The sequence below is a fragment of the Sphaerodactylus townsendi genome, linkage group LG02 (assembly GCF_021028975.2).
Source record: "Sphaerodactylus townsendi isolate TG3544 linkage group LG02, MPM_Stown_v2.3, whole genome shotgun sequence".
Lineage (NCBI taxonomy): Eukaryota > Metazoa > Chordata > Lepidosauria > Squamata > Sphaerodactylidae > Sphaerodactylus > Sphaerodactylus townsendi.
The window spans coordinates 130,444,835-130,462,334 of record NC_059426.1 but is presented as its reverse complement, the minus strand read 5'-3'; the positions used below and the strand labels follow the sequence as shown (position 1 = coordinate 130,462,334).

Sequence of the window (17,500 nt, the reverse complement as noted above, 5' to 3'; positions counted from 1 at the left end):
GGGAAATCACCTCTGCTTTAATGAGCTGCAGGCCTCAGTCAGTCTTGGTTTGGATTTTTAATTTTTCCCTTTAAAACTATTGCGGGGAGCTTTCCCACGGGGACAGGTGAGTATTGTATGTGTACTATTACTTTTCCTTGATCAATGTATGGTTTTAAATTGTTCTATAAAGCAGTATGGGTATTGGTATTGAGGGACACATAGAAACAGTTTATTGCTCCAGTGACATATAGTATAATAAGATGACTTTGCAAGTGACTACTGAACTTTAATTTTATTCTTAAGTTGTGTGGTTTCTTTTTTCATAACTGCAGTTTTATTGAAAAGCATTTCAGATTTGTTTACATAATGGGAAAGATAGATGGAAGGGGAAAATATTTTTATGTTCATCTACTATGACCTATAAATACAGTACTTAAAGCCCAAAAAGTAAAAATGACTTATAGCAGTGATGGCGAACCTATGGCACGGGTGCCAGAGGTGGCACTCGGAGCCCTCTCTGTGGGCACGCGCACACAGAGTTCATCATGTGGGGGGCAGAAAATCACACACACACCCCCCCACACACACACATCTAGGCTGGCCTGCGCCACTGAGCACAACGTGCATGCACTGCGGTGAGCAGGGAGGACTTGGCTGGCGGACCTGGTGCCTGTGCTCTGGGTGGCTGCTGCCTGGGGGGGGGGGCACAGAGGAGGCAGAGATGCTAGAGAGGCACAGAGCAGTGTGTGCAGGACTTGCTGGAGGCTAGAGCAGGCTGGCCCCTGCTCGAGTGGGTGGGGTGGAGGAAGTGGGAGCCAACTGTTTTTTTCTAAACTAAAACCTCAGCATTCAGGTTAAATTTCTGGGTTGGCACTTTGCGATAAATAAGTGGGGTTTGGGTTGCAATTTGGGCACTCGGTCTCAAAAAGGTTCGCCATCACTGACTTATAGCATAAAAATGTCAAGTATCATTGAAGATATTGAATACATTCTTTTTGTTCCATAGGTAAAATTATCAGATGATTTTGCTAAAACAAAAATCCATTTCCCAAATGGAAGAACAGCAAAAAAGCCAGGGGAAGGAAGAAACAAGACAACCCTTCCCCCCCTTCCCCCAAAAAATAAAACAGGCCAACACAGTCAACCAAATGCCTGGTAAAATATGAATGATTGTAGATGCCACCCGAAGGAAGCTCAAACATCCTTCTCTGATAAGCAGCTTAGATGAGGTCATTCTAAAGATGAGAAGCCACTGCAGAAAACTAAATTGGTCTGGCAGTAACCAACTCAGTTTAGTGTATGGAAGCACATAGAGAAGGAGCATAGCCCATAACCTGAATTGACTGGCATGAACTTATGAAAATAAATGCTCTTTAAGGTCGCCCACAACCAAGCTGTTTTATAAAAGGTACAAATATGCAGAGCCCTCACCTGGATAACCCAAACCAGTCTGATCTCATCAGATCTCGGAAGCTAAGCAGGGTCGACCCTGGTCAATATTTGAATGGGCGGCCATTACACAAATCCAGGGTCACAATGCAGAGGCAGGTAATAGCAAAGCACCTCTGAATATCTCTTGCCTTAAAAACGTCATGGGGGTGCCATAAGTCAATTATGATTTGACAGCAAAAAAAAACAAACAAACACAGAGGAAATGCTGGAGCAGCAGTATCCTCATTAAGCAAATATGTTTGCATCTATTCATTTATTTTTAGGCTGCTTATATCTCTAGATGGACCCAAAGTAGCTTAAAAAGATTCCAAGCAGCTTAAAAAGTAGCTGTTAAAGGTTCCAAGCAACAAACAGTATCAAACAAATAAAAACATAAAACTCTGGCTGTTCTAGTTCTGGCAAGGTGATTTTCACAGGTTCCAGGATGCAAGCACTCGACTAAGGGCCAAGTGCACAGGGGTTCATGCCTCTGGCCCCATTCAGGTTAAATATCTGCAGAAGGAGGAAGGGAAAAGTCATACTAGATGAACCTCAGCTGCTGTTAGCCAGCTGCAACAAGGAAACAATATTTTCCTCTTCACAAAACAAGGAACAAGATTATTAAAATGGTTAGTTTTATGCAATATTAGCAGCTATTGAGTAAAAAGTAGACTAGCAGTTACCCCCTCCTACCAATACAAATGATATCTTAGTACCTAATGAAAAAAGCATATATATTCCATTGCAAAACAGAGAGATAAAACCATTCGTGAAAAATAATGTTATAGTGGGTTGAACTTTGTTCTCAATCTTAATAAATTAGACAGATAACTTTAAAAGGCAAAACAATGAGTTTGACTTCAGTATGAGAAGAATGATAGAGATATGTAGTAATTTCAGGAGGAAGGATGTAAGAGTATTGGGACTGTAGAGAAAGATGGCCTTAGCACAGGGGTCCACAGGTTGCAGACCCCTGCCTTAGCAGTGGCGTAGGAGGTTAAGAGCTCGTGTATCTAATCTGGAGGAACTGGGTTTGATTCCCAGCTCTGCTGCCTGAGCTGTGGAGGCTTATCTGGGGAATTCAGATTAGCCTGTACACTCCCACACATGCCAGCTGGGTGACCTTGGGCTAGTCACAGCTTCTCGGAGCTCTCTCAGCCCCACCTACCTCACAGGGTGTTTGTTGTGAGGGGGGGAAGGGCAAGGAGATTGTAAGCCCCTTTGAGTCTCCTGCAGGAGAGAAAGGGGGGATATAAATCCAAACTCTTCTTCTTCTTCTTAGCAGAACTAAGGCTATATTAACCTCTAAATCTCAAACTCATAGTCCTCCAGATGTTCATGAACTACAGTTTCCATCAGCCCTGGCCAGTATAGCCAATGCTCATGTTGAGAAGGACTGATGGAAATTGTAGTTCATGAACATCTGGACGGTCACGAGTTTGACACCCCTGCTCTAAAGGATGCTTGATCAAAGCATGTATAACTTGGGGAGAAGATAAGAGGTCAAGAGATAAGATTTGCTTGAACCAAAAGGGAACTGAACTGCTGGTGCCTAGTACCAAAAAGATTGCAGAGCAATTTTTAAACATATCACCAGGTGAAAGTCGATGGGAACCAGAGATCCTCTACTTGAAGCAACTCAGTTCAAAAGGATGGTAGTATAAGTGGTTGGAGTATCATTGGTAAGAGCACATTGGAACTTGGGAGTGAGAGTGGCAAAGTAGAGCTGGGTGTGGAACAGAAGAAGCAAGGTTTGTTGGAGAGTGTCTATATAACAAAGAGAGAAACCTCTAAGCCAAGATGGAGGCCCTGGAGTGCTTAGTACTAAATGACAATTTAAATATAGTAGGTATTTCAGAAACATGGTGGAATGAAAAAATCAAGGAAATAAGGTCATCTTTGAGTATAAATTATAGACAGGACAGGTAGGGATGTGCTGGTGGAGGTGTTGCTTTCTATATCAAAGAAGGGCATAGAGTCAAGTTAGATAACATCAGGGGAATAAGCTCCCCAACAGAATAATTATGGGTGGAGGTACAAGGTTTTAAGGATTATTGCCTCCCTGATCAAACCCATGAGCCTAGTATTGAGATGGGAAATGAAATAAGGGAAAAGACTGAAGCAGATAATGTCATGATAAGGAATGATTACCCTAGCCTCACACTGACCAGGTAAACATGCTAGAGTCATTCTGTAGAAATGAGGCCTGGTGAGAGATGTAGAGGTCATTATACCAATTGGGAAAATCACAGTGCTATTAAGTTCAGAATTGATATCAGTGGAAAGTTGCTCCCATTTTCAGAACAGTAACATTTAATTTCAAAAGAGGGAAGTAGTTAGGGGGATGCTGAAAGGGAAACTCAAGATCTAAATCACTAAAGGGTGTTTGGAAACTATTTAAAACAATACTAATTTGAGCTCAAGTAGAATACATTCCCCATGCTAGGAAAGGTAATTCCATACCAAAACGGATGCCTGTATGGTTAGTAAGTCAAGAACACCACAGAATTAATAAAGACTCTTTTTTTTTAGGCCGCTTCCTCGCGACGGCCTTTTGATATACTCTGGGAACGTGTAAAACACCGTTCCCAGGGAGCCATTTGCACAGGCGGCGCTCCCCCTCCCCCAGGGTGGCGTCAGGCCGCCCTGAAAAACAACCCTTTAAAGGGTTGTTTTTCCCGCGAACAGCCGCAGAAATTCCTCGGCAGCGAGCGTGCTTAACAGCACTGCCAGGAACACGCTTGTTTCCCCTTCCCCTCGTCCCCTCGACTCACCATGTCCCCTGGCTCCACGGGCCTGCTGGCAGTCGGTTCACTTCCACGCTGTCCCTCCGACCCCTGGTGGGCGGGGCTTCGACGGCCAGTAGGCCGACAACGGGGACACGGTGAGTCGGACAGGGAAGGGGGGCAGAGGTGGCCCGCCGCGAGTCGCTTTCGTCACCGCTCGGGCCGGCTCTCCTGAGGTCAGCCCCGACACGCAAGGCAAGTAAACGGCCTCCGCCTCCACGCCGGGCAGTGAACACGCTGTTCGACCAGCCAGCCTCCAACAAACCGGCCTGCGTGCTGGTTTCGAGCCGCTTCACGCCGTCCCCGACCTCTGGAGGCCTGAGGGCAGCTGCAGCGGGGCTTCGACGGGCCAGCAGGCCGACGCACGGGGACACGGTGAGTCGGACAGGGTAGCAAGGTGCCCGGCCCATGCGATTTCGCCTGCCGCCCACCGAAGTTCTCTCCTGAGGCCGCCTCGCGACACGCAAGGGCATAACAGCCTCCACCTCCACGCCGGCAGAATTTTTGCCGGCGTGGAGGCGCATCGACGGCTGTGCGGAAACGGCCTTAAAGAAGTGGAAGGTCTGCCTCAGTGAAGTGAACAGAAGGGAGCACGGGGTTTGGCAAAATATGTGTAAGTTAATAAATATGCAAGAAAAAAAGCATATTTAAGGAGCAGATTGTTAAAACCATCAAGGTGTCCAAGATTAGGGCATTGTCCATAAATTCCAACTGTTGCATTATTCATCTGGACAGGGTAAAATTGTGCATGGACCCTACCTTCAGACCCAAAGCGAGCTCTGCTTTTCACTTACATCAAGAGATCAATTTGCCCACCTTTTATCCTAAGCCCAAAGGCTATAAGAAAAATTGTGGCATAAGCTTGATGTATGCAGGTCTCTCAGAGTATTCATCTTGCACACAGAACAAATCAGGCAGTCAGATAGCCTCTTTATATCTCGCATCCCAAAATGGGACAACAAATGCCTGGAGCAACAATAAGTAGCACCCTAAAAACTTGTATATCAGGAGCTTATAGGAACGCAAATTTGGCCGTACCATCAGGGATAACGGCCCATTCTGTCAGAAGTGCAGCCACTAATGCTGCCCTTAGACAATAGGTTTTAGTGGAGGACATTTTCAGGGCGACCATTTGGTTCTCAGCATCGTCCTTCATAAAACACTACAAATTAGATTTGCGGGCAGAAACTCAGACAGTGTTTGATACCAGGGTACTGGACATTGTCATGAAAAACTGATGATTCCCACCCAGAGGGCAGGAGGGACACTGCTTTGGAAGGTCCCATATCAGATGTCCTACACCTCCAGGAGAATGATCCACTGGCACTTACCGTGAAGGGCCTTTCCCATGGTAGGCAGGAGGATATCTCAACCCTCCCTCACATTCAGTTTTTGCGAACAATCCAGTTTTCTTGATTTTTTTTTAAAAGTTGTAATTCACAGTTGTTAAGTTGGGGGGAAGTTTCATAAGTTACTGTAGTTCAATGATTTCATGTTGTTATTGAGTGTTTGTCTCTACCACATGGTTAGTCTGATACTGGAAGGAAGGGGAACGGAGGACAGGAAGGAAAGTGACAAAGTTTCAGTTTCTGTTCCTGCCTCCTAAAGATAGAGGAAAGGAGATCCCATATGAGATGTCCTCCTGCCTACCAAGAGAAAGGTCCTTCACGGTAAGTGCCAATGGACCATTTTCCCTCCCTGGGCCATGTCCTTCAACTGGGAGTAGAGATGAAATGAAAACCTGTGCATCCAGGTCCTTAGGCTTCCTTCCCAGACCCTCAAAATCCCTTGTGATGTCCTGAAAGCTACATCCTGCTGTGTCATTTTTTTCCTACATGGATTTTTTTAAAAAGGGATAATGGTCAGTGGTCAATCAGTCTTGTCAGCCTGTCTGTAACATCATGGATTTCTACCCCAGGGAGACAACACTCCTCTCAAGACATATTGTCAGGCCTTCAAATCACTGCTTCTGTTCCCCTCAGCAGCGGAACAGAAGCAGCCACCACATGTCTACAACCACCACATGTCTACTCAGGTGTTTTGCAGGAACAATTCCATGAGCTGAACTTCTGTGACTTGCACATTCTCCAAGGACTGACTCAGTTGATCATGTGCCTGTTCTTTACCAATACTGACAAGGGAGATAACTTTAATGTATTTGTTAAAGTTTAAGAAAAGGCTTCTTGAATGGATATCTGGGTAAAACAGAGATAGTGTAAAGGGAGATCACCTCAGTTTCCTAACCTGGAACAGCTAAAGAGAATCCTCATAGAGGTTATGCATACACACAAGTATATACAGACACAGAAAAGCTGACCATCAGTGAAGAAGAGAATCTTAAAAGATTTAGAGAACATTCATTTCCTCTGGGTATAAAGGTAGTGGGAGAATTTTCCCCACACGATCCCCAACCTTCACAGTAACATTCTGTAAATATTTAAACATTTTTGCAGTGAGTGATTTACAAATTAGAGATATATCCCCTATGCCTCAGCTGCCTTTTCCCCATTAATGGGAAGAACAGACAAAATGTCCAGATCAGGAAAAACATGGGCATATGCATTCTTACAGTACTTTTCCATGGTAGTTTCTTTTTAAAATATAATTTTCTCCCTAAAGTAGGAAAATCAAACTAGAAACCAGATTCTCTCTCCATGACGGATCAATTTTTTACATCCAGGAATCTTTCTTTTTTGAAGTTGTCTTTCCTTGAAGTTGTGCAACTCTCCTGACTAAGAAAGCCTGGGTTAGTTTTGCTTTATGTTCCTAGACCCTAAGTATTAGATTGTAGATTCTTGCATCAAAGATAGGTGGATTTTTTTGAACACTAGGTTCTGGCTGTGAGGAGCCTTGAGAAGAGAACGAGAAGGATATTTTAGTATATATTTATGTTATGCCTTTCTACCATACCCAAGTAAGCCTCGAGGCAGGGAATAGGCAGGGGATACACAGTATAAAAAGAATTACAGTAAAACCCATAAACATGCTCCCTTACCAATGTTGGGGTGATTTGGGGGCCAGTTCAACTTTGCTGGTAGTGAGAGATGATGACCTCATCTTTATAGGATATTGCCAATGATTTGGCAGCTAGGGCAGGCATGATGTTGACTGTACTGCATTGATTTAAAAAAACTGTTTTAGTTTCCACTGGCACAATATGTGGGTTCCTGCCTAAATAGCTCAAAAAAATTGCTACAAAAACCAGTTCAAAAGCAGCTTTAAAAACAACAACTCAAAAGCAGCTTTAAAAAACTAGCTCAAAAATTTGCTGTAGGAGACAGGCTGAGAACCAGTCTCATTCTTTGGGAGCACTGGTGACATTAAGAAAAGTGATTCTCTTCCCTAAATGATAACAACTTTGGAAAGCACAAATGTTCTCAAAATAAACTGTTTGAGGTAGTCACTGTAGTGTAGTGGTTAAAGTGTTGAATTAGCTTCCAATCCCCACTTGTGACATGAAAGCTTGCTGGGTGACCTTGGGCCAGTTGCACACTGTCAGCCTTGACCCTGGCTAATATTAGTATGGGAGACCTCCAAGGAATACCAGGGTCATGTTGTGGAGGCAGGCAATAGTAAACCACCCCAAAGGTCTCTTGCCTTGAAAACCCTTTGGGGTCACCATAAATTAGCTGTGATTCGACAGCTAAAAAAAAAGTTTAACATTGAAAATATCTAACAATACTACTCTGAGCCTTGTTCATTTTAGCCTTTTCTACAACTGAGATCTTTTTACAGCTTTTGAAATGGCATTCCTACATAGCAGAGGATCAGTAGGAATGTTGATACCACACAGATTGGAAATTTGGACACCTTGCTGAATAATGGAATCCCTTGGAAGAAGTATAAGTAGTTTGGTTACCTGAAGGTAACAGAGCAAAAATCTTGTTTGCCTCCTTTGAACGAGGGGGATAATCAGTGTGTTTTACATTTTGTGCTTCATGTTTTAATAATTTCCTGCTGAACTCAATCCCAAAAGGTTCTATGGTTCCAAACTGAAACTGGTAAAGGTTTTTAAATTTAGAAAAATGCTCGAATGAGAGTTTGTAGAAGTTGTTCTGGATTTTAGAATCTGTTGAAAACTCATCTTTAACGTAGTCTCTAGTGAATCTACTGCTTATGAGTACCCATTATCTTCAGCAGAGTTATTTATAAGCTCTAGAGAAGCTTAACAAGCTATCACCCTTAAACAAGCACTTCAACTTAACTACTCTCATTTTGAATGCAATTAATCTGTTTTTAATTCAAATACTGCCTCTTTAGTGATGATTTAAGCCATTCAGTTTGCTTACATTATATTTGACAACTAGAAAGTAGAAGTTCTGAAGTCCTTCAGTGTATTTCTGAATTCATGGTATGCTGGTAGCATTATCAGTTTGCTTTATTTCTCAAGTGAATCAATCCTTGAGCAATTTAAGGTTCAGATGGAAATGCAGGCAATGATTAGATTAGATCCTACTAATTTTGATCACCCCTAATTCTGGTCCTTCATAGCCTTTTCAAAAGGAGCTTCTCCTTGGCCGTTTCCGCACGGGCAAAATATGACGTCGTCGCAACGGAAAAAGAAGCCGCCAGAGCTTGAGAGGCTGCGCTCGCACGCGAGCGGGCGGAGGTAATGAACGCAGTCGCTACTGGCCGAAAAGTAAAACGCTTAAACCGGGCGCTGCAGACGGTGTATTCAGAAAAAAAAACGCTTTTAAAACCAATTTTTTTTTCCCCATGTGACGATCGACGCCGCAGACTTCGCGGCGAACAGCCGCCACAGAGCTGTCGCCGCCAAATGGCGTCGGGCCTCGCATCGGCTTCGCAAGTGCGCAGAGGGCGCTAACGCCGCTTTATGACGCCGGCTTCCGCGAGCGCCTGCATGCGAATCGCCACATTTCATGCGGGGCTGCGATCTTCCTCGCGAGTCTACCCACCTTAATCTGTGTGGAACGCTTTTTTTGGGATGCGTACGTAATTTGTCGACGCCATTATCAAGCCACTGCTTTTGGCCGTGCGGAAACGGCCCTTCTTTCTTCAACAGAAAAGCTGATAGGATCCAATCTAAAACCTTAAGGATGGTATGATTGAAATATGCTATGAAATGCGTTTGTGGAAAGGTAATCAGTACTTAAGGGGAAGGAAGGAAGCACTATATGCTTACTAATACATGGTGATGCAATTGAGCTGAAAACCACTAGTTTCAGATAAACTAATTCAACATAATGTATTACAAACATTGATCCTTTTTAAAAAGCTTTTGAAATTCAAAAGCAGTTTTAGTTTTTTAAGCATCTAAGTTTCTCTGTAATTAATTTGAAGTAAAACACAAGTATACAATGATGGAGAAGGGTGCAGTTAATGATACTGTACAATATTTGTTGAATATGTTTGTATGATGATCACTGAATATGACATACAGCCCTATGCATTGTGTGTTGTCTGCTAACCTTGCAATTTTGCCTTAACTTGATTGGCTGAATCAATGAAATGACAAACCAGTCTTGCACCCACATATTAAATACTTGATTTATTTTATCTCGTTAGAATGGTTTTCTTCTAAATGTAGACTATAAGTATAAAATAATGCTTTTGCCCTGAACTGTTAAATTACCAAAGAACTTAATATATACCCTTAAGTTTGTAAAAGAAATCAACAAAAAAACCATAGAACTTAGCAAGTTGTCATTGAAGCATTATACAAATTTTAGTCTCGGCTGTGAGTTTGTGAACTGTGAGTTTGTGAACTGTAGAAAAAAGTGGATAGCCTTTTTCCAGGGGTTCTGAGACTTACCTTTGTGTAGCTGCTATCTGTTTACATACTGTTATTTATAGTTCAACATGGTGTATTATGTATTTGTAGTACCAGCATTCAATTGTCTTGTTAGCAGTCTTGGACTTTTCAATACAACAGTATACTTGTATAAAAGAGCTAAATAGTGTAAAAATAGTGTAAAATAGTTTCAATATGGACAGAGAGAGAGACACCAAACGTAATGTTTATGAAAGGATTAATAAGGCTTTAGTTCAACTCATGGAGTCACGTTTGTTGCTAAATGAGGTGTTTGAATTTTTGCAAACATAGTTTTCTTCCCTTTAATTTATTATAGTGGCTAAGGTTGTGAGCTAGAAAATCCCTAACTCAAATTTGCTACAGACTCATTGGTCAGACCCAAACCTTACTTTGAACACCAGGCAGCAGCAAGGGACTCACTAAGCAGCAAACATGAGATGTTATAATCACATGAGAGAGTAAAAGCCAGGATTATGACCTCTCCAGTGTAAAGGCCATTCTTTTAAATATTTTCAACTATCAACCTATTCACTCTATTGATCTATTTCTAGGATATGCATAATAGTTTTCCAGAGAGGATTTGCATCACAATCTCCTGCCTCACCCACATAGTACCTGAAATGAACAGAGTATATCAGAGCTGAATACATCAATACTGTTTCTTTCTCAGCTGGTGGCCATTTATGCACTTGTGGTCTATCCCACTGTATACATTCCCTTTGGGTAAGATTCTTGGTTTTGCACATGTTTCCCTCCCCACTTCCCCAAACTCACTTCACTGCAGATCAAAGAAGCCCTGTGTCTTCAAAAACTTCTTCAAGTGCAACTTTTCCTTTCTCTGCACTGAGAAAGTGAAGATCTTTTGTGAGCATTCAGTTCATGTCAGCTATGCTTACTCCTGCCTTCCCCCACCCATCCAACAACAGTTTCTCCCACTCTTGGCCAGTAGAGCAGCCCAAACCGTTTTCTTTTCTTTCTTTTTTTCAAACAGGGAAAAAATATGGCAGGCAACAAGAGAAGCAGATGTTAAAGGAAATGGAAGCTGGGAAGCTGGAGAAACTTTGCAGTGGGAGTATCTCAGTTAGCACTGAAAGCCATGCAGGTATCTCTGCAGGTAGCCAAATTGTTATGTTGGTACGGATCTGCAGTGGGTTTTTCCCACTTGTTTTTGTTTGTGTACATAGAGATTCTTCTGCTGAAAAATGTCCCTAGCTGAGCTGATCTGCCATTTTTCCCATTCCTCGCTTCCTTGTCAGTGCAGTCTCCATATGGGGATGTTGCCTGCTGCTATTTGGGGGAAGGGGTGCCATCTTTCATCAAGCATTAAGCCACTAGATGATTTTTTTTGTCAATATCAAATATGAAAACTGAACCACCACCACCCCAGCCAGCCCGTTTGATTTTTCTGAAATGGTGGCTGGAAGTGCAGGAGAAACTGCTGCTGTGTGGACAGGGGAAGGTAGGAAGAAGCAAAGGTGGATTCTGCATGTGCAAAAAACAGCAGTGTGAAAACGGTGTAAACCCTTTTATACTGTTTTAAAACATTTTACACCATTTTCACAACATTTTCACACCACTGTTTTTTGCCTGTGCGGAATCTACCAAAGTAAGTGAAACACATGCTGATTCCCTTAACTCTCCCTGTGAAGGGAACAGAAAAGTTGCACTTCGAGAGCATTTCAAAACCTCTGAGATTCTTTGATTTGAGTGCACGGTGAGTTCTGATGAAGAGAAAATGTGTGCATTATTTATTTATTTATTTATTTATTTATTACATTTATATACCGCCCTCCCCCGAAGGGCTCCCCCGAACTGAGAATCCAATCTGAAAAGAATGTACACTCAATGCAAAGGAGACTCCAAGTGCATAAATGGGGTTAAACCTCAGAGAATTTAGCAAGAAAGGATTCATGGGGGGATCAAACTCAAATGGCCATCAGGGATCACATGGGGAAAAATTTTAGGGGGAAGAATGGAGGTTAGCTTATCACCTATTCTTGATAAATTGGTGAAAAGTGTTAAGGAAAGAATAATGAAGTGCACAGATATACTGAGGAACAATTAACATGAATTCTGTAAAGAGATGACCCTCTATCCAAACTTTCGGAATTATTTGGGGGGGGGTATCAAAAATGTGGGCCATGGTGATATAGCAGACATTAGACATAGTCTTCAAAGTAGTGTCTCACCAATGACTGAATAAACCTACTGGTCTTGGGATGAGAGGATGAGTTCTCTTATGAATTGGAAAGTGGTAAAACAACAGAAAGCAGAGTATGTGAGTGAATTTACTATTCTTACAATGGATTTCGACAAAATTGGTATTGGGATTCATGCTAATTTATTTATTCATAAATTATCTGGAATTATTGTATGTATCTTGATATATAATTGAGCAGCGTGTTAGCGACAATGAACCAGAAAAAGTGAGGGCTGTTGCGAAGTATAGCCTTTGGTCAACCAGGAGAGCCCAGATTCCAGCTCCTCGTGGAGGGGCGAGAACTACAATTCTCAGCAGCCCTTGCTGTAGGAAGCCATGCCTCTCCTTCCCCCACAGTGTGCTTCTCCGTGGCAGCGATGAGCCTTGAAAAGGGGTGGGGGAATGCAAGGGGAATCCATACTCCTCCCCTCTTCCCATAGTGTGTTTATCCCTACCAGAGCTAGGTTCCTGTGGTGAGCTTGAAGAATTTCCTGCCTAGGAACTTGGGACAAACTCTGTCAAGCTGCAGCTGAACTGGAAAAGCCCATTTGCAAATATAAGGAGCCTGTCTGTGTCTGGGGGGCAGCGGTGGAATCTGAGAAAAGAGAGCCCATTTGTAAAGTTCAGGAAGCCTGTCTGTTTGTTTTGGTGGAGAGGAGAATCTGACAAAGAAGAGACCATTTGCAAAGTTAGGGAAGCCTGCCTGTATGTGTGGGGGGTGGGGTAGGGTGGGGTGGAAGGAATATGTAAGTTGTTTTTCATTGAATAATTAGGCTAGGTTTTCATTATCTGTGGTATATTGCAAGGCCAAGCAGGGAGGAAAGGCAGGAGGGGTCAGCCACCAACAGCTTTCTAGACCCTGTTGTATTTGTTTGTACAATGGGCTTTTCTGCTAGTGTTTTCATAAACTTGGCTCATAGTGATCCAGAATTCTCCAAGTACTCTATTTGCTTCATTCGTATTTTCAATAATAGATAGCTGTGTTAATTAGCTTACTATGAGAGCCCGTGTGGTGTAGTGGTTAAGAGCAGGTGGATTCTAATCTGTAGAACAGGGTTTGATTCCCCACTTCTTCACCTAAGTGGGAGAGGTTTATCTGGTGAACCAGATGTGTTTCCATGTTCCTACATTCCTGCTGGGTGACCTTGTGTTAGTCACAGTTCTTCGGAACTCTCTCAGCCCCACCTACCTCACAAGGTATCTGTTGTGGGTAGAGGAAGAGAAAGGAACTTGTAAGCCATCTTGAGTCTCTTTACAGGAGAGAAAGGTGGGGTATAAATCCAAACTACTACTACTACTCCTCCTTCTTCTTCTGAGGTGGAATAAAATTTAAGTCCAATAACAACTTAAATTCCAACTTAATTTTCCATTTGTAAGCTTTCATCTTATATGCTGGAAATGTTTATCTTTAAGGTGCTTCTGGACTGAATTTTATTCTGGTTGTTTCTTTGTGTTTGCTGTAAACTTCACATTCTCTCTTCCTTGCTTATATATCCATAAATGAAGCAAGATCTAAATTTTAAAATGAAAACTGTTGGGCTTTGAGTTGGCCTGCAAGTTAAAACCTGTTACTCTAAGCCCAGTTACATAAGGATCTGGCTGGTGAAGGACACATATATTTAGAAATTAGCTTTGTTGCCTTGCCTGTTTGGGCTGAGCCCTAAAACAGAAAACAAGTTGTGGCACTGACCCATAGTGAGCCCTGGTTCAGATTAAGCCTTGGATTCAGACTGAACTTTTTTTGTCCATTCTTGTGACCTCCCAAACTTTCTCTGCATTTAGTCAATGTCTAGAGGAGAGCTCAGTGAGACAACTTGTATGGATGAGTTCAATTGAAATTCATTGAAGAATACCTCCAGAAAAGTCACACAGGACTGATTTATTTTTCACAGACATATAAACTGAATCCTACAAAAAGCTTCATGGTTTGGTACTGTCCATGCTAATCCACTGCAAAACTGGGAAGAGTATTCCATATTTTCCGTCACATCGTCATGGCTTAACAGCACCATCTTAACAGATTTACACCCTTTCAAGCTAATATGCCTAGAACTGTGTAACTTTGCTTAGGATTACACTGCTAGTGAGGGGGTTATGGGATGTTTTGGTTGACTATTTTTTAATGTAAGCTCCAAATTTTCAAACTGAGAAACCAACAGAGTCAGAACTTTTTCGTTTGTCAAATTGAATCTAATGAATTAAATTTACTGAGTTAAAAGTTGTGATAGATTCAGGGCAGATTAAAGGAAACACTTATTTACTTAATAAGTAATTATATCGTGGACTCCAGTGCTAGTGACTGTAGTGGAGTTATGGCTGGGCGACTGATTCAGGGAGGATGGGTCCATCAATATATGCTCGTCATGGTAACTATAGGGAGCCTACATATTCAGAGGCAACAAACAACTGAATATCCTTGCTAGGATCCAACATCTGGAGAAGGCCTTTTTGTTGCCCCTCCAAGATAACAGGTTGTCTGCTGTATGAAATGAGTTGTTGCACTAGATCAGTGATAGCGAACCTTTTCAAGATCAAGTGCCCAAATTGTAACCCAAAACCCACTTATTTATCGCAAAATGCCAACACGGCAATTTAACCTGAATACTAAGGTTTTAGTTTAGAAAAAACAGTTGGCTCCAAGGCATGTGTTACTCGAGAGTAAGATTGGTGGTTTTCAGTGGCTTTGCTTTGAAGCAACTGTGCAACTCTTCGAATGGGTGAATCACAACCCTAGGAGGGTTTACTCAAAAGCAAGCCTCATTGCCAGCAACCAAGCTTATTCCCAGGTAAAAGATCGCGCTTTAGTTCTTCCCATGAAAATCAGTGGGGTTTAACAGCGCTTAACAGGGTTACCTACACTGCTTCCCCAAAACTAGGTCTTAGGTGTAATACTAATAATCAAGCCCAGCGACCCAGACCAGCCTACATGTGTGTATGGGGGGGGCGATTTCCCCCCACTTGATGAACTCTGTTTGCGCGTGCCCACAGAGAGGGCTCTGAGTGCCACCTCTGGCACCCGTGCCACCACTGCACTAGATGGACCATTATGCTGATTCAGCAGGGCTCTTGTTATGTTCTTGGGATACTACAACTAATTCTTCAGCTAATTAACTAATTAAAAATAAACTGCTTGTTTGGACTAAGCGGTGTTAAGATAAAAGTTGTTAAACTGCTCAAATTTTCAAATACCATATTCACAAATAAAAGATTATCATTAAAAAAAAAGTCATATACCTGTCAGTCAAACATTTGTACAATGAAAATGATGGAAAGATTGGAAAACTAAAATAGAAGAAACATCTGTAAGTTATCTGCAAGAGAAGTTTTAGCAGCCTTTTAGGGGGGTTTTGATGGAGAGAGAATATTGGGATTTATACTTGGATTTCCCAAAATATTTTAATTGTCCCTTATTAAAGACTGCAAAGGAAGGTAAGAACTGATTCAGAGTTTTATGTTGAAGATGCTCTTCTGCCATGGAGTATCTGCAATGCCAAAATGAGGAGGCTTGACAAAATGTATGCAGCTCAGGTACGCTGGGTGTTGTGATTTATTTATTTACTTCATTTATCATCTATCTTCCTTGTTGAGACTCAAAGTGGTTTACAGAATTATAAAACAGTGCAGTGAAGGCCAGTATAATACTTACAATAAACAATGACATTAAACAGGATCTTACAGTTAAAGAACAATGAAATAAAAACAGTATAATACATCTAATAGGGTAATATAGGAAAGCGGAAGGGAACTGCCCAAATATTTTCACAGGCGGTTAAAACTACACCAGTGTTCCCTTTCTTTAAAAGGACAATACTGTTTTATGTTATTGTGCAGGGCATTTCTACTAGATGGACCTACAACAGGGAATGTTTGATTATGAGCAGCTATTGTTCTTGTCCCTTGGCAGGTTGGCAACTGCAGAAGGCTTATCTCAGATAGGGTTGCTAATTCTGGTTGGGAAATACCTGGACAGTTTGGGAGTGGAACTTGGGGAGGGTGGGGTATAGAGAGGGGAGGGACCTCAGCAGAGTATAATACAATAAAGTCCACTCTCCAAGCAGCCATTTCCCCCAGGGAACTGATCTTTGTAGTCTGAAGATTAACTGTACTAGCAGGAGATCTCCAAGTCCCACCTGGAGGTTGGCAACCCTGATTTCAAATTATTGCCATTGTCCTTAAAATTTCCAATCCAGAATGCACTTTATAGAAAAGAACCGTGGTTTGGATAGGGCAGAAAAGAATATATGCTAAATTGTTACTTTATAGAATTTCTGTTGTAACAACCATTAATGCTTGGTATAAGAGAATGGATCCACTTGTAGTTGAGGCATCAAAAATTATCTACTTTGTATTCATATGCATAGATTGTTTTAAGGTATTTAAAATATCACACCCCTTACTCTCATTGCCCAATGTGAACTGTCACTAGCCCATCCAGCTGGATCTTCCACATTTGGTTAGTTGTCCACAATTTCTTTAAAACATTTTATCCATGCAGAACTAAAGCAACTCTTATTCCTGGATGTGTTTTGTTTTGAGGCTGGATGCACTTTAATTTAGTAGATCTCCACCATAGCAGTGCTGTTTTCCAGGGGATCATAAGACATACCCATACAACATGATAGTGTGTATACCTCAGTACTAGGAACCAGGAGGTTTGTTTGGTTAAACACTTACTGAGAGCAAATTGAGGCTAAAAAAGTTCATGCATCATTATTATTGCTCAGTAACTTGTAGTAGTATAGGAAAAGTAGGCTGTGTACCTTGAGAGAAGTAGACTGTGGAAGACCTCAAGGTGCTCCTACTATCTAACTTATGAATGAGTGATTTGCAGATGGTGATGAAGCAGGAGGGCTGGTCTACAAATTATTCAAGGTAACTTAAAAAATTGCCATCAAATACTGATTTTTATGACCAGTGTACATTTTCTTAGTTTTCATAATTTAGTCTACTTTTTTACAGTGCAGTTTTAAACAGGGTTTCTTTCTTCGATATCCGTGGATGTCATTAGGCTTAGAAGAGTATAACTTTTGGTAGGATGGCGTTGTTAGCCATGGGAAGGAGGACTTTGGCAACCCATCTCCAAACCACTTGACATTTTTCTTAACTTTTGAAAAAAAATGATATCTGAGCCCCAGAACACCTGGAACTTTTCTATGCTTTTGTGGAGTTCCAAAATATGTACAACCTTGACTATCTTCTTTTCCACCACAGGATCATGATCCTTTGTTGGTTGATTTTTCTGGCCTTGTCATAAAATTTTGACTTAGTAAACAGATTTACTAATCTCTGCCTCAAAAATCTAATATATTTGGCCACATACTTGAATAT

The 17,500-nt window shown here is 41.8% G+C and overlaps 1 protein-coding gene across 5 annotated transcripts in view; it reads left to right on the top strand.

The window, feature by feature from the left end:
• Positions 1-17,500, top strand: part of CDIN1 (CDAN1 interacting nuclease 1) — a 162,556-nt gene that overhangs the window by 45,665 nt on the left and 99,391 nt on the right. Inside the window, exon 1 of one of the 5 annotated variants that reach the window (XM_048486649.1) lies at positions 93-106. The exons of the other annotated variants lie outside the window; for them this stretch is intronic. The gene's annotated coding sequence lies outside the window, so the exon portion shown is untranslated. Of the gene's footprint in view, positions 1-92; positions 107-17,500 lie in introns of those variants that run through there. 5 annotated transcript variants of the gene reach the window in all.